Source organism: Pelophylax lessonae, assembly GCF_965119305.1.
Source record: "Pelophylax lessonae genome assembly, chromosome: 4".
NCBI lineage: Eukaryota > Metazoa > Chordata > Amphibia > Anura > Ranidae > Pelophylax > Pelophylax lessonae.
In genome coordinates, this window is record NC_138771.1 from 73,582,044 (window position 1) to 73,605,056 (window position 23,013).

At 45.5% G+C, this 23,013-nt stretch overlaps 2 pseudogenes across 2 annotated transcripts in view; both read left to right on the forward strand.

Moving 5' to 3' along the window:
* LOC309552514 (DNA polymerase subunit gamma-2, mitochondrial-like) overlaps positions 1-12,877 on the forward strand; it is a 74,833-nt pseudogene extending 61,956 nt beyond the window's left edge. The window contains exons 5-6 of the transcript in view: positions 6,422-6,595; positions 12,869-12,877. The product of the transcript in view is annotated as a DNA polymerase subunit gamma-2, mitochondrial-like (transcript). The remainder of the gene's footprint in view (positions 1-6,421; positions 6,596-12,868) is intronic.
* Positions 12,878-16,865: 3,988 nt separating this feature from the next.
* The window catches only part of LOC309552515, a 78,247-nt pseudogene continuing 72,099 nt past the window's right edge, over positions 16,866-23,013 (forward strand). Inside the window, exon 1 of the transcript in view lies at positions 16,866-17,597. The product of the transcript in view is annotated as an uncharacterized misc_RNA (transcript). The remainder of the gene's footprint in view (positions 17,598-23,013) is intronic.

The window sequence follows — 23,013 nt, forward strand, 5'->3', positions numbered from 1 at the left end:
GGGTTCGGTGAATGCGCATATGAAACTGGTGGGGTTCAGTACCTCCAACAAGGTTAAGAACCACTGGGCTAGACAATGGCACCCTGACTGCCATTAGGTATCGGGATGGACCCATTCTTGGACCCATTGTCAGACCCTATGCTGGTGCAGTGGGTCCTGGGTTCCTCCAGGTGCAAGACAATGCCAATGCAGGACATGTGGCGAGAGTATATAGCCAGTTCCTGAAGGATGAAGGAATTGATGCCATTGAATGGCCCCCACGCTCGCCTGATCTTAATCCAATAGAACACCTCTGGGACATTATGTTTTGATCCATCCGACGCTGCCAGGTTGCACCTCAGTCTTTTCAGGAGCTCAGTGATGCCCTGGTCCAGATCTGGGAGAAAATACCCCAGGACACCATCCGCCGTCTCATTAGGAGAATCCCCTGATGTTGTCAGGCATGCATACAAGCACGTGGGGGCCATACAAACTACTGAGGACCATTCTGAGGTCCTGCAATGAAATTTCAGCAAAATGGACTCCCCTGCTGCATTGTTTTTTCACTTTGATTTTCGGGGTGTCTTTGAATTCGGCCCTCTGTAGGGTGATAATTTTCATTTCCATCAGACGATGTGGCATCCTTTCCTTCCTAACACATTACCCAGTACATACCAGTATAGATCCTAACACATTACCCAGTCCATACCAGTATAGATCCGAACACATTACCCAATCCATACCAGTATAGATGCTAACATATTACCCAGTCCATACCAGTACAGATCCTAACACATTACCCAGTCCATACCAGTATAGATCCTAACACATTACCCAGTACATACCAGTATAGATCCTAACACATTACCCAGTCCATACCAGTATAGATCCTAACACATTACCCAGTCCATACCAGTATAGATCCTAACACATTACCCAATCCATACCAGTATAGATGCTAACATATTACCCAGTCCATACCAGTACAGATCCTAACACATTACCCAGTCCATACCAGTATAGATCCTAACACATTACCCAGTCCATACCAGTATAGATCCTAACACATTACCCAGTCCATACCAGTTGAGATCCTAACACATTACCCAGTTCATACCACTATAGATCCTGTGACAGAACCCACTGTCACTGTGTGTTTTGGAGGGGACTGTGCGCAAGCCTCCTACTGACAGACTATGGGCCAGAAGCTACTGGAGTTTGGCACTGCAGCCTTTTGACTTTACCATCCACTACTGCCCTGGGAAGCAAAACGGCAACGCCGACAAATTATCCAGGCAAACAGAAATTGACTCTTTGGGACTTGTTACCTGACTAACTCAGGCACAGACCAGTTGGAGGTCTAGTACCTGGATTAGTCTACCTTTGGGGGGAAGAGATGTGACGGTACTAACCATCACTATGGGTGACGGATCACCCTGTCCCTGGATTGTAAACCCCTTTGTGTCATTTTCTTATGAGTTTGGGACATTGCATTTTATTTTCCCTTTATTCATCCTCTGAACAACTGACTAATGGCATTGAGTTAATGTAATGTAATGTTACAACCCATCCCCCCCCCCCTCCTGTTTCTGTGTCTAATTGTGTGGACAATGGTCTGAGCTGGAGACATTTCTCCGCAGGGGGTGTGTATTAAGAGACTGTTTCAATGTAAAAATGTTCAGTTCCCATTGGCTTGCTCCTTGTCCCCTTCCCCCGCTGTGGCCAGGCTAAAGGGAGTTTCCCTAACTGTGTGTAAAACTGTGTCTTGGAATGTAATAAACAGTTTAAGCTCTGCATGGTTAACCCTCAACACCTGTGTGGATTGTCTCGTGATTGAGGGGTTAAGGGCTGGATATGGCTTCTCCGCAGGCTGTGGGTGCGTTTGGAAGACAGGAGACACAGGTCCGGCGGATGTGCTCAGCTGGGGTACTAAGATCCGTTACATTGGTTGGCAGCGGTGGGATGTCTCCTGCAGTCCAGGACATCCAAACCACCACCAGGATTCAAGATCTGGGCAGCTGCCGAGGAGTGATACGGGGACCAGCCAGCATGAGAGCGGAGTTCGGGAGGAGGCTGCAAGGCATGCGGAAGCGCCATCGGGGACCAGTGACAGAGCACACCAGGCTCGGCTGGGAGGATGTGATCCGCCGGCAACTCTGGCATGAGGCGCTAAGCCACGAGCAGCACCATCAGGGGAAGATCCTTCCCTCCTCCACAGAGATGTACCGGAAGCAGTACCGTGCGCGAGAGGTGTTCCTGAGGGAACGACCGCGAGATGAGGGGAAGACGGAGCTCAGAAGATTGGTCCAGGAGGAAATGAGGCTGGACGCCAGATACAGAGCCCTCCGGTGGTTCGCGGCTCAAATGTGGCCAGGTACAGCAGATGGCAGCCCGACAGAAGGCGTTGGCTATGGCGGCGTGGGGCTGCTCCATCAAAAAATGTACGGAGACCCAGACTTTGGGAGCGATGAGGAGTGGCGGCTGGAACACATTCTGGATTTCCGAGATGAGGAGCTGGACCTCCCCGACGGGGCGTGTGACCTGGAGGAATTGGAGTTCCTGGTTGAGCAGGAATGGGAGCTCGAGATTGCCTACAAGCGGCTGTTTGACGGTGATCAGCAGCCTGGCATGGCTCCCGTTGCCTGGGACTGTCCGAGAGAAATAGCAGACAGTCACGAAGATGAGAAGCAAATGGGGCCAGGGGTGACCCTGCCTTTTCCCGTACTAACTGCAATGGAAGAAGCAGCGATGATACAGAGGGCACTGCAAGCGCTAGAATGCCGGAACGCACTGGAGGTCCCCCAGGCAGCGAGACAAGCTAATAGCATGAAGGTCTCAGAAGGGGGAGTTGAGACAGGCGCTGGAAGGCTGGGAAATGGTGATCAGCAGCAAGTCCAGAGTATCTCATCTGGTGCCCCAGCAGAAGCACTGGCTACAGGGCAGGGTGCCCCTGGCATCTGCCCAGCATCAGAAAAAGAGTTGGATCCGGAGAGTCTGAGAGAGGATCTGCGTGAGCTGTTTTCCCAACAGCAGGTATCCCCACCGGGAGTAGAGGAAGCAATTCTCCCTCCCCAACAATTGGACACTACCCCAATGTTCATCCCTCCAGCAGAAGCGCTGGCTACGGGGCAGAGTGCCGCTGGCCTCTGTCCACCCTCAGAGTTAGATCCAGGGAGTCCGAGGGATGATCTCAGTGAGCCGTTTCCCCAGCACTTGGACACTACCCCAGTGGTTATCCCCCCAGCAGAAGCGCTGGCTACGGGGCAGAGTGCCGCTGGCCTCTGCCCACCCTCAGAGGTAGATCTAGCGAGTCCGAGGGGTGACCTCAGTGAGCCGTTTCCCCAGCACTTGGACACTACCCCAGTGGTTATCCCCCCAGCAGAAGCGCTGGCTACGGGGCAGAGTGCCGCTGGCCTCTGCCCACCCTCACAGGTAGATCCAGCGAGTCCGAGGGGTTGACCTCAGTGAGCCGTTTCCCCAGCACTTGGACACTACCCCAGTGTTTATCCCCCCGGCAAAAGCGCTGGCTACAGGGCAGAGTGCCCCTGGCATCTGCCCAGCATCAGAAAAAGAGTTGGATCCGGAGAGTCTGAGAGAGGATCCGCGTGAGCTGTTTTCCCAACAGCAGATATCCCCACCGGGAGTAGAGGAAGCAATTCTCCCTCCCCAAAAATTGGACACTACCCCAATGTTCATCCCCCCCAGCAGAAGCGCTGGCTACGGGGCAGAGTGCCGCTGGCCTCTGCCCACCCTCACAGGTAGATCCAGCGAGTCCGAGGGGTGACCTCAGTGAGCCGTTTCCCCAGCACTTGGACACTACCCCAGTGTTTATCCCCCCGGCAAAAGCGCTGGCTACAGGGCAGAGTGCCCCTGGCATCTGCCCAGCATCAGAAAAAGAGTTGGATCCGGAGAGTCTGAGAGAGGATCCGCGTGAGCTGTTTTCCCAACAGCAGATATCCCCACCGGGAGTAGAGGAAGCAATTCTCCCTCCCCAAAAATTGGACACTACCCCAATGTTCATCCCCCCAGCAGAAGCGCTGGCTACGGGGCAGAGTGCCGCTGCCCTCTGCCCACCCTCACAGGTAGATCCAGCGAGTCCGAGGGGTGACCTCAGTGAGCCGTTTCCCCAGCACTTGGACACTACCCCAGTGTTTATCCCCCCGGCAAAAGCGCTGGCTACAGGACAGAGCACTGATGGTCTCTGCCCAGCATCAGAACCAGAGATGAAGAATCCGGGAGACAGTCCCTGCAAGATATCTTCTCAGCGGCTGGTAACTACACCAGGAGAAAAGCAAGTACCGTTTTCTCCCCAAATGCATAGCCCTACCAGCCTCCATTCCCTACCAGCGGAAGTGCTGGCATCAGGGCAGAGGATTATTCAGCTCCCCCCAATATCTGCAACCCAGCCCCGGATCAGAGGAGTGCAGACAGCTGTTCCCACTCTGCAGCGGCTGTTTTTATTCATGGGAGACACTATGTGCAATTTTGCTCCCCAGCGCCAGAGTCATACTTTTACTTTTCCTGGTTGCCTGGGGTGGAAGTTTGTGACTAACGCAGGTCCAGACCAGTTGAGGGTCAGGAACCTCGTTAGTCTGTTTTTAAAAGGGGAGACATGTGACAGAACCCACTGTCACTGTGTGTTTTGGAGGGGACTGTGCGCAAGCCTCCTACTGACAGACTATGGGCCAGAAGCTACTGGAGTTTGGCACTGCAGCCTTTTGACTTTACCGTCCACTACTGCCCTGGGAAGCAAAACGGCAACGCCGACAAATTATCCAGGCAAACAGACATTGACTCTTTGGGACTTGTTACCTGACTAACTCAGGCACAGACCAGTTGGAGGTCTAGTACCTGGATTAGTCTACCTTTGGGGGGAAGAGATGTGACGGTACTAACCATCACTATGGGTGACGGATCACCCTGTCCCTGGATTGTAAACCCCTTTGTGTCATTTTCTTATGAGTTTGGGACATTGCATTTTATTTTCCCTTTATTCATCCTCTGAACAACTGACTCATGGCATTGAGTTAATGTAATGTAATGTTACAACCCATCCCCCCCCCCTCCTGTTTCTGTGTCTAATTGTGTGGACAATGGTCTGAGCTGGAGACATTTCTCCGCAGGGGGTGTGTATTAAGAGACTGTTTCAATGTAAAAATGTTCAGTTCCCAATGGCTTGCTCCTTGTCCCCTTCCCCCTCTGTGGCCAGGCTAAAGGGAGTTTCCCTAACTGTGTGTAAAACTGTGTCTTGGAATGTAATAAACAGTTTAAGCTCTGCATGGTTAACCCTCAACACCTGTGTGGATTGTCTCGTGATTGAGGGGTTAAGGGCTGGATATGGCTTCTCCGCAGGCTGTGGGTGCGTTTGGAAGACAGGAGACACAGGTCCGGCGGATGTGCTCAGCTGGGGTACTAAGATCCGTTACAGATCCTAACACATTACCCAGTAGTTACCACTATAGATCCTAACACATTACCCAGTCCATACCAGTATAGATCCTAACACATTACCCAGTCCATACCAGTATAGATCCTAACACATTACCCAGTCCATACCAGTATAGATCCTAACACATTACCCAGTCCATACCAGTATAGATCCTAACACATTACCCAGTCCATACCAGTATAGATCCTAACACATTACCCAGTCCATACCAGTATAGATCCTAACACATTACCCAGTCCATACCAGTATAGATCCTAACATATTACCCAGTCCACACCAGTATAGATCCTAACACATTACCCTGTCCATACCAGTATAGATCCTAACACATTACCCAGTCCATACCAGTATAGATCCTAAAACATTAGCCAGTCCATACCAGTATAGATCCTAACGCATTAGCCAGTCCATTCCAGTATAGATCCTAACGCAATAACCCAGTCCATACCAGTATAGATCCTAACACATTACCCAGTCCATACCAGTTGAGATCCTAACACTTTACCCAGTCCATACCAGTATAGATCCTAACACATTACCCAGTCCATACCAGTATAGATCCTCATACATTACCCAGTCCATACCAGTATAGATCCTAACACATTACCCAGTCTATACCAGTATAGATCCTAACACATTACCCAGTCTATACCAGTATAGATCCTAACACATTACCCAGTCTATACCAGTATAGATCCTAACACATTACCCAGTCTATACCAGTATAGATCCTAACATATTACCCAGTCCATACCAGTATAGATATCCATCATGATATTTTTCCCCATTGAGATCTGAGGTGTTTTCAAAGTGTTGCTTTAATATTTTTTGAGCAGTGTATGTATGTATATATATATATATATATATATATATATATATATATATATATATTATAAAATGTATTTTTACATATGACCAAATGCTGAGAAAGCATGCCTGGACCTGACTGTACGGTGCTATTTTCTCACCCCTCCCCCCCCCCTCTGTGTCCAGTTTGCTCAGTTGCCGTTCAGATTCAGCAGCGGTGACCACCCTGACGAAGACGGAAGGAAAATGACCCTCATACAGTACGACTTCCCCTGGGGCAAGGAGCCAATTGAACGCCTCGGCAGCCTAGATGACTCCGCCCTCACCCAGATGCACCGTGGGCCCATCGCTCATCTTCAGGTATGTCACACCGACTACACGCAGAATCAATCAATCAATGTCATTTCCAATCCTTTTACTTGCAGCGATCATTAAAGGGCAACTCCCAGTTTCGTGGGGAAAAAATTTAGTAAAAAAAAATAATATATAGAATTGTAACAGTAGTTATATTGTAATTGTATGTTCTTAACCACTTCCGCCCCGGAAGATTTTACCCCCTTAATGACCAGGCCCTATTTTGCAATTCGGCACTGCGTTACTTCAACGGACAATTGCGCGGTCGTGCGACGCTGTACCCAAACTAAATTGACGTCCTTTTTTTCCCCACAAACAAAGCTTTCTTTTGGTGGTATTTGACCACCTGTACGATTTTTATTTTTTACACTAATAAAACAAAAAGAGCGACAATTTTGAAAAAAATATTTTTTTCACATTCTGCTATATAACATTCCAAAAAAAATTTAAAAAATGTAAATTTTTTTTACATTTTAGGCCAATTTTTCTGCTACATATTTTTAGTAAAAAAAATGAAATAAGCGTATTTTGATTGGTTTGCGCAAAATTTATTGCGTTTACTAACTAAGGGTAAGATTTATGTCATTTTTGTTGTTGTGGTGTTTTTTTTTTTTTACTAGTAATGGTGGTGATCTGCGATATTTTTTTTTTTTTAGCGGGACTGCGACATTGTGGCGGACAGATCGGACCCCTGACTGACATTTTTGACACTTTTGGGGGGACCAGTGACATTACTACAGCTAAAAATATGCACTGTTACTGTAATAATGACTTTGACAGGGAAGGGGTTAACCTTGTTGGTGATCAAGGGGTTAAATGTGAGCCCAGGGGAGTGATTCTAACTGTGGGGGGGGGGGGGGGCGTGGCTTGTGAAATGATCATAGAGACATGTGATCCTATATAGAAGGATCACAGGAGCTCTGTGATCATTCCAGGGAGAAGAACGGTCAGCTGTGTTTACAACATCCGACCGTCCTTCTCTCTCAGCGGGGAGCGATCGCGGGTGTCAGACGGCAATCCGAGGTGGCAATCTGAGGCGCCTGCCCGCGGTATCGGCTTCTCCGCTGACGAGCGGGGGCGGGAGCGCGCCGCCAGTGGCACACGCTCGCCCCCTAGACTCCCCAGAGCAAGCGCCGTACATGTACGGCGATTTGCCTGAAAGCGGCTGCCTGCCCGTAGTACATCTGCGTCGGGCGGTCGGCAAGCAGTTAAAAATGACCTTTCCGTTTTTAATCTGCAGTTGCTGTAATTTTCTGTAAAATGCAATATGGCCACCTGGAGGCGCTGTGTACACATATAGACAGAGCGCAATTTCCTGCTGGTGTGATTGGCTCGCTGATTTTCCCAGAAGTCTGCACTGAGATACAAGTCAGATTTTTGGGCATCACATTTTTGGTGAGATACTCCGAATAGGAAATCACGTCTACAGGGATGCAGACCCTGCCACTTTCTTCATTAAAGCCCTGCAGGTGCAGCAGCTGATTGATAATTATAAAGTCACTCCCATTCACATTCACTTTGCACATGGACACAGAGGAACAAACAATGATTTCTTCAGAATAACAAAAGGAAGGAATCTACAACAAGGTTTGCTACAATCCCTGCAATGTACAGAGATCACCCAAGGGGGTGGAGTTATTCGTTAACCACTTGCCGACCGCCCCAAGTACATATACTGCGGCGGTCAGCCCCCCCCCCGGGCAAAGTGACGTATGGGTACATCACTCGCCCGCGATCCAATAGGGGGCGAGAGCGCGTCGCGGAGGCGCGCTCCCGCTCGTTCACTGCCATCCCAGTGCGATTGACCAGCGGCTCCGATGTCCACTGGCCATTCTCGATCTCCCGCTGGAGACGGAGAAAGGCAGGCGGCTGATGTAAACTAAGCCGTCTGTCATTCTCCCTGATGTAACTGTAGAGATCATATGATCCTCCTATGTAGGATCGTATGTCTCTGTGGTTACATCAAAAGCCACGCCCCTTTACAGTTAGAAGCACACCCCTAGGGACACACTTAACCCCTTGATCTCTAATAAAGTTAACCCCTTCCCTGCCAGTGTCATTTTTACAGTAACAGAGCATATTTATAGCACTGATTACTGCAGTAATGTCACTGGTACCCCCAAAAGTGTCAAAAATGTCTGCCGCAATGTCGCAGCCCCACAAAAAAAAATCGCAGATCGCCGCCATTAGTAGTTAAAAAAAAAAAAACAATAAAAATGACAAAAATCTTTCCCGTAGTTAGTAAACGCAATAACTTTTGCGCAAACCAATCAAATTACGCTTATTGCGATTTTTTTCACCAAAAATATGTAGCAGAAAACAAATTGGCCTAAAATGTTAAAAAATTTTGATTTTTTAATTTTTTTTTTTTTTGGGGGGGGGGGGGGGATTTCATATAAAAAAAATGTGAAAAAATATTGTTGTTTTTTCAAAATTGTCGCTCTTTTTTTGTTTATAGCGCAAACAGTAAAAATCGCACAGGTGATCAAATACCACCAAAAGAAAGCTATGTTTGTGGGACAAAAAGGACGTCAATTTCATTTAGGCACAGCGTCGCACGTCCGCGCAATTGTCCGTTAAAGTCACGCAGTGCCAAATCGCAAAATAGAGCCTGGTCTTTGAGCAGCCAAATCCTCCGGGGCTTAAGTGGTTAACCACTTAAGCCCCGGAAGATTTTACCCCCTTCCTGACCAGGGGGTATTTTGCGATTCGGCACTGCGTGACTTTAACGGACAATTGCGCGGTCGTGCGACGCTGTACCTAAACGAATTTGGCGTCCTTTTTTTCCCACAAACAGAGCTTTCTTTTGGCGGTATTTGATCACCTGTGCGATTTTTTGATCACGCGCTATAAACAAAAAAAGAGCGTAAATTTTGCAAAAATAGCAATATTTTTCCCTTTTTTTTATATGAAATTCCCCCAAAAATAAATGTAAAAATCAAAATTTTTTAATATTTTCGGCCAATTTGTTTTATGCTACCTATGTTTGGTAAAAAAAATCGCAAAAAGCGTATTTTGATTGGTTTGCGCAAAAGTTATTGCGTTTACTAACAAAGGGAAAGATTTTTGTCATTTTTGTTGTTTTTTTTTTTAACGCGTAATGGCGGCGATCTGCGATTTTTTTTTGCGGTACTGCGACAATGCGGCGGACAGATCGGACCCTTGACTGACATTTTTGACACTTTTGGGGTTACCAGTGACATTTCTACAGTAATCAGTGCTATATATATGCACTGTTACTGTAAAAATACACTGGTAGTGAAGGGGTTAACTTTATTTGAGAGGGAGGGGCTGTGTGTATCCCTAGGGGCGTGCTTTCTACTGTGATTGGCTGGGGCTTCAACTGTATGCAGAGTGATCAATGGATCTACATAGTAGATCCATGTGATCAGCTCTCATACAGAGAGGAGAATGACAGGCAGCTTGTTTACACAAGCTGCCTGACTTTCTCCCTCTCCCCCGCCGATCGCAGAGTGGCCGGCGGCGATCGGGTCCGCCGGTCACGCGCGCGGGGGGGTCCGTGACCACGCGGGAGCGGGAGCGCGCCTCCGGCGGCGCGCGCTCGCTCCCTAAACCCTCACAGGCGAGCGACGTAGACCTACGTCACTTTGCCTGTGAGGGGCTGACCGCCCACGTAGATAGTCGTGCGGCGGTCGGCAAGTGGTTAAAATATTCCCTGGTGATCCTGCCATATAAGACATTTCCTTGTATGGGGTGACAACGCTCTGTCCCTGTCCCCCAATTGTGCTCTTGCGTTGTCGTACAAGCTTAGTATGGCTTTTTCAGCGCAAAGTCCAGTGTTGTCACCATCAGGAAACTGATGCCAGGCAGCCATCACTGGATTGTGTATAATTGTGAAGTGGCTACATAGAGGCTGCAGGAGATCAGCAGGACGTAATGGAATAGTTTATAATGCGCAGAGCAAACTGAGGAACAGCGCTGAGATCATGGCAGTGGAGTGGCTTAGTGGTTAGCACTTCTGCCTTGCAGCACTGGTATCCTCAGTTCAGATCCTGTCCATGACAATGCAAAGGAAATGCCGTCCACTCAGAGTCCACATCGGCACCCCCTGGAAGTCTGTCACACTGTGTATGTGTAAGCCTAGTCTGTACATTATACACAGGCAGTACAGGGGTCTCCTTTGTGATTCTCTCCATGTTACCACAAGGTGGCACTAATCTTACATTTTTGCAATATTGGAGTTTGATTGCGGAAAGATCGGATTTGCTTTCCAATAGACTGACATTAGGAATGCAGGAAGACGGTCTACGGGGGGAGGGGTACTCATGGGGTCCTTACTAGTTTTCTGCACTTTAGCATTCCTGACAAGTTCCACTCCACCTGCTTGTCCCTCCAATTTTTAATGGTTTAACCTGAAAATCAATCCCATAAACTGGTGAGATGAGGCCACTAGATGAGAAAGTTTCATGATAATGTTATTTCCTGCGCACGTGCGTGTTTATTAATTATTGTTAATTGGGTTCTCCTGGTGTGCAAGCAGGGCTGTTGTGTCTCTCTAGTGCGCATTTGCCGTTTTTGCACCATTCTAGTGTGCTTGCACAGGTATTGTGTTCCTATAATCAAAAAAACATGTGTTAATTCTCTCAGAAGTCAGTGAATAAGAAAGGTTCAACACATAAGCAGCGCTAAAGACCCTGTTTAAAAGTCCACATATGTGAATGAGTCAAAAAAGTCCTCAGGAGAGTGAATCCACGGATGAAGATCAAAGGATAACTTCCACCACACCACGTGACCCCCCTAGGTATTGCTCACTCACCAGAAATCATTGTAATAGAGCCTTTGAATATCCACCGATCACACCAAATGCAGACCACTCCACGATCGTTTAGGCACAGAATCTCCCCAATCTGAACACCTTATACCAAGAGATCCACATACTCCAGTGCACCGGCAGTAAATGTAAGCAAGAAAGAGGCTCATAGGGCAGTATATCAACACAGTTTTGTTAAAACACCCGCCCCATCCCTCAATCAATGCACTCACAGCAAACAATATATTAAAAGGCTTTCAATATGCTAGAACCATATGCTGATCGAGACCTCACCGCTCCGCTCCCACTCCTCTGTTATGCTGGATCAGTCACAGATGTCAGCTCACAACGGGCAAGGATATGGGGATGCGGCTCTTACAACTCTGAATGATGTTGTCGGGGTGTCCGCGTGCTCACGCCCTGACATGTTTCGCCATAACACTGGCTTCTGACATGTTTCGCCATAACACTGGCTTCTTTATATACTTTATTTTCAATGGAGGATTTGAAAGTATCTCCACCCAAAATATGGGGGCAAGTAATGCAGTCCCTAACACCACATTTAAAGTTGCCCTTTAAGTGCAACCACGTTTCAGACGTCTTTTTGTTGGTGCTAGTAAAGAGACTAGGGGAAAGATGATTACCTAGTGTTTTAGCCCTTTTGGCTACAATATTCACTCCCCCCTCTAGAATTTTGGCTCTCCCGTAGAAGCCGTAGAAGCCAGTGTTATGGCGAAACATGTCAGGGTGTGAGCACGCGGACACCCCGACAACATCATTCAGAGCTGTAAGAGCCGCATCCCCATATCCTTGCCCGTTGTGAGCTGACATCTGTGACTGATCCAGCATAACAGAGGAGCGGGAGCGGAGCGGTGAGGTCTCGATCAGCATATGGTTCTAGCATATTGAAAGCCTTTTAATATATTGTTTGCTGTGAGTGCATTGATTGAGGGATGGGGCGGGTGTTTTAATAAAACTGTGTTGATATACTGCCCTATGAGCCTCTTTCTTGCTTACATTTACTGCCGGTGCACTGGAGTATGTGGATCTCTTGGTATAAGGTGTTCAGATTGGGGAGATTCTGTGCCTAAACGATCGTGGAGTGGTCTGCATTTGGTGTGATCGGTGGATATTCAAAGGCTCTATTACAATGATTTCTGGTGAGTGAGCAATACCTAGGGGGGTCACGTGGTGTGGTGGAAGTTATCCTTTGATCTTCATCCGTGGATTCACTCTCCTGAGGACTTTTTTGACTCATTCACATATGTGGACTTTTAAACAGGGTCTTTAGCGCTGCTTATGTGTTGAACCTTTCTTATTCACTGACTTCTGAGAGAATTAACACATGTTTTTTTGATTATGTTTGTATTTTAAGGCAGCAGCTATATGTCAAGGTAGCATATATCTGGCATATTTATTTTATTTTTTCCTGAAGCGCGGGGTGATTGTGATAATATTTGTAGGTACTATTATTGTCTCAATCTTTGTTTAATATTGTGTTCCTATAGCATGCATGAATATGTCCTTCTGGAGCGCATGTGCGGTTATTGTGTCCCTCTGGAGCGCATGTGCGGTTATTGTGTCCCTCTAGTGCCCATGTGCGGTTATTGTGTCCCTCTATTGCCCATGTGCGGTTATTGTGTTCCTCTAGTGCCCATGTGTGGATATTGTGTCCCTCTAGTGCCCATGTGCGGTTATTGTGTCCCTCTAGTGCGCATGTGCGGATATTGTGTCCCTCTAGTACCCATGTGCGGTTGTGTCCCTCTAGTGCACATGTGCGGTTATTGTGTCCCTCTAGTGCTCATGTGCGGTTATTGTGTCCCTCTAGTGCCCATGTGTGGATATTGTGTCCCTCTAGTGCGCATGTGCGGTTATTGTGTCCCTCTGGTGTGCATGTGCAGTTATTGTGTCCCTCTGGTGCGCATGTGCGGTTATTGTGTCCCTCTAGTGCGCATGTGCGGTTATTGTGTCCCTCTGGTGCGCATGTGCGGTTATTGTGTCCCTCTAGTGCGCATCTGCGGTTATTGTGTCCCTCTAGTGCGCATGTGCGGATATTGTGTCCCTGTAGTACCCATGTGCGGTGGTGTCCCTCTAGTGCCCATGTGCGGTTATTGTGTCCCTCTAGTGCGCATGTGCGGTTATTGTGTCCCTCTAGTGCGCATGTGCGGTTATTGTGTCCCTCTAGTGCCCATGTGCGGTTATTGTGTCCCTCTAGTGCACATGTGCGGTTATTGTGTCCCTCTAGTGCCCATGTGCGGTTATTGTGTCCCTCTAGTGCCCATGTGCGGTTATTGTGTCCCTCTAGTGCACATGTGCGGTTACTGTGTACCTCTAGTGCGCATGTGTGGATATTGTGTCCCTCTAGTGCCCATGTGCGGTTATTGTGTCCCTCTAGTGCACATGTGCGGTTATTGTGTCCCTCTAGTGCGCATGTGCGGTTATTGTGTCCCTCTAGTGCCCATGTGTGGATATTGTGTCCATGGGAGGAAACAAGGAGCCGCACAACTGGGTGGAGATGCAAATCATAAAAGTCCAAATTTTATTAAATTCCAAAAATAAAAACACGTCCAATGTGTGACCACAGCAGTCGGAGACATGGAAAAAAGCACGGCGGTTGACGCGTTTCACGGAATCTACCGCTTAGTCGTAACCATGCTTAAACAATACAAAACAATGCTTTAAATAGGAAAATTTCATCTCATGTGCACCTCCCAGATCTCACTTGATTAGGCACACACAGCTGTAGATAGTAATCCCCAATTGAGGGCTCACAGACCAGCAGAAATTGTTTGTATGTTTTAAACAGAAAAAGAAAAAGAAAAAGAAGAAAAACTGCACCAGATGCATAAACAGAAAATATATAAATAAAATAAAATAAATTAGAGTAAGGACATGTGTATTGACTGAAATGAATATATAAAAAACATATATACATATCTGGTGTAGGGATGAGACCCAAGACAGGGGAAGTAGAATAGACCAAAAATGTGAGAATGAAGTAAGGGTAATGAAAGAAGTGGGCAGTGGGTAAAGCCTAAACGAATGTAATGAATTATATCCACATATATACCAAAAATATATATACATATGTGTAAAGAAGTATATCAATGTCGTATAGCCCCATACATTGAGGGACATGGCCACAGCTGTATGTGCAGGCAAAAGTTGATCTGAAAAGAGCCCTACATCTTTGATCCGACACTAAAAAGGTGTACATATATAGAATTCTCAATGAAACAGATGCATAGATATGGAATATATTGTCCACGTGTAAAAGAATAATATATTGAAAAATAAAAGGGGTTATTCACGCAGCTGTATAGGTATATGAATAAAGACATGTACATACATATATATATGCGTGTATGTGCGGGACATTGTTTGTAAATTCATAATGTCGCCTGATAATCATCAAACGAATAATGAATGTATATGTGCAGACTATTGATACGGACAGCACACATATCCAAGCATATATGAAAAAAGTGTGCCTAGAACATGCCATATGTAGGTCTATATATATCTAAACAAAGGAAACAAAAAACCTAAAAAGAATGGCAAATGTAAAAAGTCTTTGAGCGCGTAAGATTGGCCTATAATTGCAGGCTATTTATATCATCAATTTTAACTGAAATGGAAAGCAAAAAATATATATATACACACGTGGACAAATACATTCCTTTACAAATAGCACATCACATATATATGTATTAAACCATCCGTAAAACATCTGTAGATGATAAAAAGAATATTCTCGATATTATAAAACATACATATAACTATAAACGAAGACCAACTGAATGGTCCATTACATGTGTTGTCTATAAATAAAGAATATCTTAGCTGGGCTAAATAGACTGAATCCCAAAGAGATAAAGCAGAAAATACGCACAAGAAAAAGGGAATAAAAGTAGAAGGGATGAAAACAGGGGAAGAAAAAGAAAGATAGAAAGAAAGTAGAAACTAGAAAGAGTGAGAAGACACAAAATGACCGATCAATAATAGAAAAGAAGAAGAGATACATGTATGCCAAAAATGGAATGTATACACCGCAAGATCTAGATTATTCTTGTGTATAAAAATGGGTAACATCCCATTCAAAATTTAAACCCCCAGGTAAGCGGGTCTGGAGTCTATGGATCCAGAAAACTTCCCTCTTACACAGGAGGCGGAACACATCCCCCCCTCTTGTAGGGACTATGACACGTTCGATGATTTGTACCGATATTAAAGATAGGTCACCATTATGTTCCAAATTAAAGTGTCGAGCCACATTTGTGGATTTCCGCAATCTGACATCACTTAGGTGTTCTCTGAACCTATCTTTAAGTTTACGTGTCGTGAGACCTACATACTGGACAAAACATTCCCTACAGGTGATAAGATAGATTAAAAATGAGCTGTTACAATTGAAAAACTTATCGATTTTATATACTTTATTTTCAATGGAGGATTTGAAAGTATCTCCACCCAAAATATGGGGGCAAGTAATGCAGTCCCTAACACCACATTTAAAGTTGCCCTTTAAGTGCAACCACGTTTCAGACGTCTTTTTGTTGGTGCTAGTAAAGAGACTAGGGGAAAGATGATTACCTAGTGTTTTAGCCCTTTTGGCTACAATATTCACTCCCCCCTCTAGAATTTTGGCACAATCCTTATCTCCATACAGGATAGGAATATGTTTGTTGATGATGTGTTTAATCCTATTAAATTCTAAACTGTATGGGATAATAAGATTGATAGGATCACTCTTGCCATCGGTTTTAAACGCTTTAGATTCTTTGAATTTTTTAGGGGATTTCTTTGGTGAAAGCAAACTTTTTCTATCTCTATTGAGGGCAATGAAATATGCCCTGTCCAGAGTCCATCTAGGGTACCCCCTAGCCAAAAAACGTTTGTACAATTGTACCGACTCCTTGTTAAAAACAGCCAAGTCACTGCATATCCTCCTAATGCGGAGGAATTGGCCTACTGGAATGCCTTTGCGGGTGTGGAAAGGGTGGCTGGAGTCGGCATGTAACAGGCTGTTGCCAGCTGTGGGCTTCCTATAGAGGCTGGTAACTATCTGACCCTGTCGATGTTCCAAAGTGACATCTAGAAAGTCAATTCTTTCGGCACTGAATTGACCCGTGAATGTCAAATTGTGTTCATTGTTGTTGAGATAGTTCAAAAATGAATCAAACGGGAGACCTTGTCTGCAGATGAAAATCAGGTCATCTATATAACGAAAAAACATAATGATATGGTTCCTATAGGGGTTTCCATCTCCAAAGATGTGGGTCCTCTCCCACCAACCCATATACAGGTTGGCTAGGGAGGGTGAAAAAATAGCCCCCATGGCTGCCCCACACCTCTGGAGATAGAAAACCCCATCAAACATGAAATAGTTGTGTTTTAGAAGATACTCCAAAACCTCCAAGATGTACAATTTAATCGTCCCATTTTCTGGGTGACGGCACGATCGCACATACACCGCAGGAGACGGATGCAGGATCGGATCAAATTATGTATGAACTTAGGGACACCGTACCAGAGTCTCCCAGATCCTTTAGAGAACATTGTGCCGTCATCGCCCTGGAGGATTTAATGGAAGAAAGTGAGGATCGTGCACATGAAAGAGAAGATTGTGTTAACAAAGTTTCTTTCAAGGTACCCTCCTATTTTTATCCTGTGCACTCACGAGTCCCACAGATGGACACCTTCCAGAAACAGATTGAAGAGGACATTTTTGAGCTCAAACAAATGATTCCCAATAAGGTACAGGTGAAAAATGATAATTTAAGTGTTCAAGAAAGAAATGCTTTGGCTTCCCTTATGGAGGATGATTCCATTATAATTAAAAATGCAGATAAAGGAGGAGCAGTGGTGATATTGGATAAAAGTGATTATAAAGTGGAGGCACTCAGACAGTTGTCGGATACACGTACATATACAAGATTAAGCTGTGATCCTTTGAAAAAATTTAGATGTACTCTCCAGACACTTGTTGATAAGGGAGCCTCTTTGGGCATTCTGACTCCCAAGGAATCGGGCAAACTCATGCCGGAATTTCCTATTACCCCGATTTTCCACCACCTTCCCAAGGTGCACAAGGGGGTTCACCCAGTTCAGGGGAGACCCATTGTCTCTGGCATTGGGTCTCTCAATGAACGTATGGGTGAATGGTTGGATGGTCAACTTCAACCCGTTGTACAGAATTTGCCCAGCTATCTCAAAGACACTATGCATTTATTACGTGTAACAGATGAGATTCATTGGGAGCCAGACTATCAGTGGTTAACCTGTGATGTGGCGAGTCTCTACTCCTCAATCCCTCATAGTTTGGCCCTAACAGCGGTTCACTTTTCATTAACCCAATACACCAATCTAACTGGAACGATTAAATTGTACATCTTGGAGGTTTTGGAGTATCTTCTAAAACACAACTATTTCATGTTTGATGGGGTTTTCTATCTCCAGAGGTGTGGGGCAGCCATGGGGGCTATTTTTTCACCCTCCCTAGCCAACCTGTATATGGGTTGGTGGGAGAGGGGACCCACATCTTTGGAGATGGAAACCCCTATAGGAACCATATCATTATGTTTTTTCGGTATATAGATGACCTGATTTTCATCTGCAGACAAGGTCTCCCGTTTGATTCATTTTTGAACTATCTCAACAACAATGAACACAATTTGACATTCACGGGTCAATTCAGTGCCGAAAGAATTGACTTTCTAGATGTCACTTTGGAACATCGACAGGGTCAGATAGTTACCAGCCTCTATAGGAAGCCCACAGCTGGCAACAGCCTGTTACATGCCGACTCCAGCCACCCTTTCCACACCCGCAAAGGCATTCCAGTAGGCCAATTCCTCCGCATTAGGAGGATATGCAGTGACTTGGCTGTTTTTAACAAGGAGTCGGTACAATTGTACAAACGTTTTTTGGCTAGGGGGTACCCTAGATGGACTCTGGACAGGGCATATTTCATTGCCCTCAATAGAGATAGAAAAAGTTTGCTTTCACCAAAGAAATCCCCTAAAAAATCTAAAAAATTCAAAGAATCTAAAGCGTTTAAAACCGATGGCAAGAGTGATCCTATCAATCTTATTATCCCATACAGTTTAGAATTTAATAGGATTAAACACATCATCAACAAACATATTCCTATCCTGTATGGAGATAAGGATTGTGCCAAAATTCTAGAGGGGGGAGTGAATATTGTAGCCAAAAGGGCTAAAACACTAGGTAATCATCTTTCCCCTAGTCTCTTTACTAGCACCAACAAAAAGACGTCTGAAACGTGGTTGCACTTAAAGGGCAACTTTAAATGTGGTGTTAGGGACTGCATTACTTGCCCCCATATTTTGGGTGGAGATACTTTCAAATCCTCCATTGAAAATAAAGTATATAAAATCGATAAGTTTTTCAATTGTAACAGCTCATTTTTAATCTATCTTATCACCTGTAGGGAATGTTTTGTCCAGTATGTAGGTCTCACGACACGTAAACTTAAAGATAGGTTCAGAGAACACCTAAGTGATGTCAGATTGCGGAAATCCACAAATGTGGCTCGACACTTTAATTTGGAACATAATGGTGACCTATCTTTAATATCGGTACAAATCATCGAACGTGTCATAGTCCCTACAAGAGGGGGGGATGTGTTCCGCCTCCTGTGTAAGAGGGAAGTTTTCTGGATCCATAGACTCCAGACCCGCTTACCTGGGGGTTTAAATTTTGAATGGGATGTTACCCATTTTTATACACAAGAATAATCTAGATCTTGCGGTGTATACATTCCATTTTTGGCATACATGTATCTCTTCTTCTTTTCTATTATTGATCGGTCATTTTGTGTCTTCTCACTCTTTCTAGTTTCTACTTTCTTTCTATCTTTCTTTTTCTTCCCCTGTTTTCATCCCTTCTACTTTTATTCCCTTTTTCTTGTGCGTATTTTCTGCTTTATCTCTTTGGGATTCAGTCTATTTAGCCCAGCTAAGATATTCTTTATTTATAGACAACACATGTAATGGACCATTCAGTTGGTCTTCGTTTATAGTTATATGTATGTTTTATAATATCGAGAATATTCTTTTTATCATCTACAGATGTTTTACGGATGGTTTAATACATATATATGTGATGTGCTATTTGTAAAGGAATGTATTTGTCCACGTGTGTATATATATATTTTTTGCTTTCCATTTCAGTTAAAATTGATGATATAAATAGCCTGCAATTATAGGCCAATCTTACGCGCTCAAAGACTTTTTACATTTGCCATTCTTTTTAGGTTTTTTGTTTCCTTTGTTTAGATATATATAGACCTACATATGGCATGTTCTAGGCACACTTTTTTCATATATGCTTGGATATGTGTGCTGTCCGTATCAATAGTCTGCACATATACATTCATTATTCGTTTGATGATTATCAGGCGACATTATGAATTTACAAACGATGTCCCGCACATACACGCATATATATATGTATGTACATGTCTTTATTCATATACCTATACAGCTGCGTGAATAACCCCTTTTATTTTTCAATATATTATTCTTTTACACGTGGACAATATATTCCATATCTATGCATCTGTTTCATTGAGAATTCTATATATGTACACCTTTTTAGTGTCGGATCAAAGATGTAGGGCTCTTTTCAGATCAACTTTTGCCTGCACATACAGCTGTGGCCATGTCCCTCAATGTATGGGGCTATACGACATTGATATACTTCTTTACACATATGTATATATATTTTTGGTATATATGTGGATATAATTCATTACATTCGTTTAGGCTTTACCCACTGCCCACTTCTTTCATTACCCTTACTTCATTCTCACATTTTTGGTCTATTCTACTTCCCCTGTCTTGGGTCTCATCCCTACACCAGATATGTATATATGTTTTTTATATATTCATTTCAGTCAATACACATGTCCTTACTCTAATTTATTTTATTTTATTTATATATTTTCTGTTTATGCATCTGGTGCAGTTTTTCTTCTTTTTCTTTTTCTTTTTCTGTTTAAAACATACAAACAATTTCTGCTGGTCTGTGAGCCCTCAATTGGGGATTACTATCTACAGCTGTGTGTGCCTAATCAAGTGAGATCTGGGAGGTGCACATGAGATGAAATTTTCCTATTTAAAGCATTGTTTTGTATTGTTTAAGCATGGTTACGACTAAGCGGTAGATTCCGTGAAACGATTCAACCGCCGTGCTTTTTTCCATGTCTCCGACTGCTGTGGTCACACATTGGACGTGTTTTTATTTTTGGAATTTAATAAAATTTGGACTTTTATGATTTGCATCTCCACCCAGTTGTGCGGCTCCTTGTTTCCTCCCATTGTTGCTGTCCTGGATTGCGGATCCTTGCCTGCACCTGTGCTGGATGTGCTTGGGATCATCCCCTCACCGGAGCGGTTCGCTCTCTCCCTACACGTTTGCTGGATATTGTGTCCCTCTAGTGCCCATGTGCGGTTATTGTGTCCCTCTAGTGCCCATGTGCGGTTATTGTGTCCCTCTAGTGCGCATGTGCGGTTATTGTGTCCCTCTAGTGCACATGTGCGGTTATTGTGTCCCTCTGGTACGCATGTGCGGTTATTGTGTCCCTCTAGTGCCCATGTGTGGATATTGTGTCCCTCTAGTGCGCATGTGCGGTTATTGTGTCCCTCTGGTGCGCATGTGCGGTTATTGTGTCCCTCTAGTGCGCATGTGTGGATATTGTGTCCCTCTAGTGCGCATGTGCGGTTATTGTGTCCCTCTGGTGCGCATGTGCGGTTATTGTGTCCCTCTAGTGCGCATGTGCGGATATTGTGTCCCTCTAGTGCACATGTGCGGTTATTGTGTCCCTCTAGTGCGCATGTGCGGATATTGTGTCCCTCTAGTACCCATGTGCGGTTGTGTCCCTCTAGTGCACATGTGCGGTTATTGTGTCCCTCTAGTGCGCATGTGCGGTTATTGTATCCCTCTAGTGCCCATGTGTGGATATTGTGTCCCTCTAGTGCGCATGTGCGGTTATTGTGTCCCTCTGGTACGCATGTGCGGTTATTGTGTCCCTCTAGTGCCCATGTGTGGATATTGTGTCCCTCTAGTGCGCATGTGCGGTTGTGTCCCTCTGGTACGCATGTGCGGTTATTGTGTCCCTCTAGTGCCCATGTGTGGATATTGTGTCCCTCTAGTGCGCATGTGCGGTTATTGTGTCCCTCTGGTGCGCATGTGCGGTTATTGTGTCCCTCTAGTGCGCATGTGTGGATATTGTGTCCCTCTAGTGCGCATGTGCGGTTATTGTGTCCCTCTGGTGCGCATGTGCGGTTATTGTGTCCCTCTAGTGCGCATGTGCGGATATTGTGTCCCTCTAGTGCACATGTGCGGTTATTGTGTCCCTCTAGTGCGCATGTGCGGATATTGTGTCCCTCTAGTACCCATGTGCGGTTGTGTCCCTCTAGTGCACATGTGCGGTTATTGTGTCCCTCTAGTGCGCATGTGCGGTTATTGTATCCCTCTAGTGCCCATGTGTGGATATTGTGTCCCTCTAGTGCGCATGTGCGGTTATTGTGTCCCTCTGGTGCGCATGTGCAGTTATTGTGTCCCTCTGGTGCGCATGTGCGGTTATTGTGTCCCTCTGGTGCGCATGTGCGGTTATTGTTTCCCTCTAGTGCGCATGTGCGGTTATTGTGTCCCTCTGGTGCGCATGTGCGGTTATTGTGTCCCTCTGGTGCGCATGTGCGGTTATTGTGTCCCTCTAGTGCGCATCTGCGGTTATTGTGTCCCTCTAGTGCGCATGTGCGTTTATTGTGTCCCTCAATTTTGGTGGGGGGTGGATGTAGTACCCTCCTAGGTAGGTGCTAGGTTGGTAAAAGCTTAGCAGCTCTATCTGCTTATCAGGGGAGCCCGATTGTTAGTTCTGCCTGTTGCATGTGTCCAGGGTGTGATTCATTTGGGCTGAGGGAGTGTCCCCGCTGTATCCAATGGGAGAGCCTGTTGGACAGTGGAGGAAACCCAGCCAGTGACACACAGGCTTTTGTGGCTGTCCCAATGGGTTGGCAAAACAGTGGTGCATTCTGGGATAGGTCATAAAAGCCGGGGGCACATGTGACAGGGTGTCTTTGGGCAGGAAGTCAGGTCCCAGGAGGAGGGTGACGGTTGTCAGCAAGGAAGGTGGTCACAGGCGGTCGGCCTAGTGGACCAAGTGTGTGATGCTGAGCCAGGAGGGCCAGGATACTGACGAGTGGAGCTGAAGGCAGAGCAACCCAGGGAAAAAGTGTCCTTGAGTATTGGGAAGCTTGCCAGCGGTCTGCCCAGTAAGGGGACCACTCCAGTGGAGAGTCAGTGGACAAGGGCTAGCATGCATGGGAAGTGAGAAAGGGGGTGCTAGGTTAGGACCCTGAAGAGGAATTCATTCAGGAACATATCTTTTACTTCACAAGGTGAAGTGGCAAGGTGAAGCAGCGGCCTTGCCGCACACACTACAGTCAGTTTTCCTCAGAAATTGTGCATAGTTCAAGTTGGAGTATCCCACTCATCCCTTCTCCCATCCAAGTTCTAAAATTAAACACAAAAAACAAATTCCCTTGACTGTTCATTGTCTGAGCCAAGTCTTAAAGTGATAAGTTTTACAGACTGTTGCTATGGGTAACCCAGGGGAATCCACACT